Below are 860 nucleotides of genomic sequence, written 5' to 3' on the forward strand. Positions count from 1 at the left end.
AAGACGATCTGCCTTGCAATTGGAATGCCGATTGACAAAAGCCAATAAAAAAATTCAGCTTGCCTCCGCAGAAGCTGAAAAGGTGCTACAGAATAACTCTCTTCAGCGCCTCTATCCATATTCATCTACAGGTATGGTCTTCTATCAGTTTTAATGGGTCCAACAAATAGCCACCTATATCTTGCACTTGACATCTTGATTTTTTATAAAGTTTAAAAAAGGAGTCTTTTCCATTTCAACTGTTGCCTACATTCATTTCTGCGCGGACAGTACGGCATCGTTTTTTCTTCATCTTTCACTTGATGCATTATTTGATTCTATAGTAAGCCGTTCCTTATAAGTTTGTTTTATTCATATTAACTTTTCCTCTTTTTCATTTTCTGTTGCTTCTTCTCAGAATGATGTAGCGACTCCATATGCCTTGTACACTAAACTTTCTGTCTCCACCTCATGGATCGCTCCTTTATTTCCTTGTGTAAAACAATGCCCAAAGTTATGTTTGTATTTGAAACTGCGAATATTTTCTTTTTATTTTTCTCACCATCTCTCTGTCGTTTTTCTTTTCCTTTGATAAAGTTCCTCACTCTCCCACCCATTTATTTACTCCAAAAACACATTTTCCATTATTTTAAGTGCTTTTATTTTTCCATTAATTTGGTCTTTACCTTTGCTCTTATTATAATATACGTATATACACACTCACAACACTCTCCTGTTATTCTTATTACTCTATTACTATTACTATTATATCCATAAATTAAATAAAATATAAAAACTAAGGAAATAAACAAAATAGTAAGATTTTTCATACAATATCACTCTAAGAACTTTGAATCATACGCCAGTGTTACACAAAAATT

Source organism: Trypanosoma equiperdum, assembly GCF_001457755.1.
Source record: "Trypanosoma equiperdum strain OVI genome assembly, contig: ctg_707, whole genome shotgun sequence".
Lineage (NCBI taxonomy): Eukaryota > Euglenozoa > Kinetoplastea > Trypanosomatida > Trypanosomatidae > Trypanosoma > Trypanosoma equiperdum.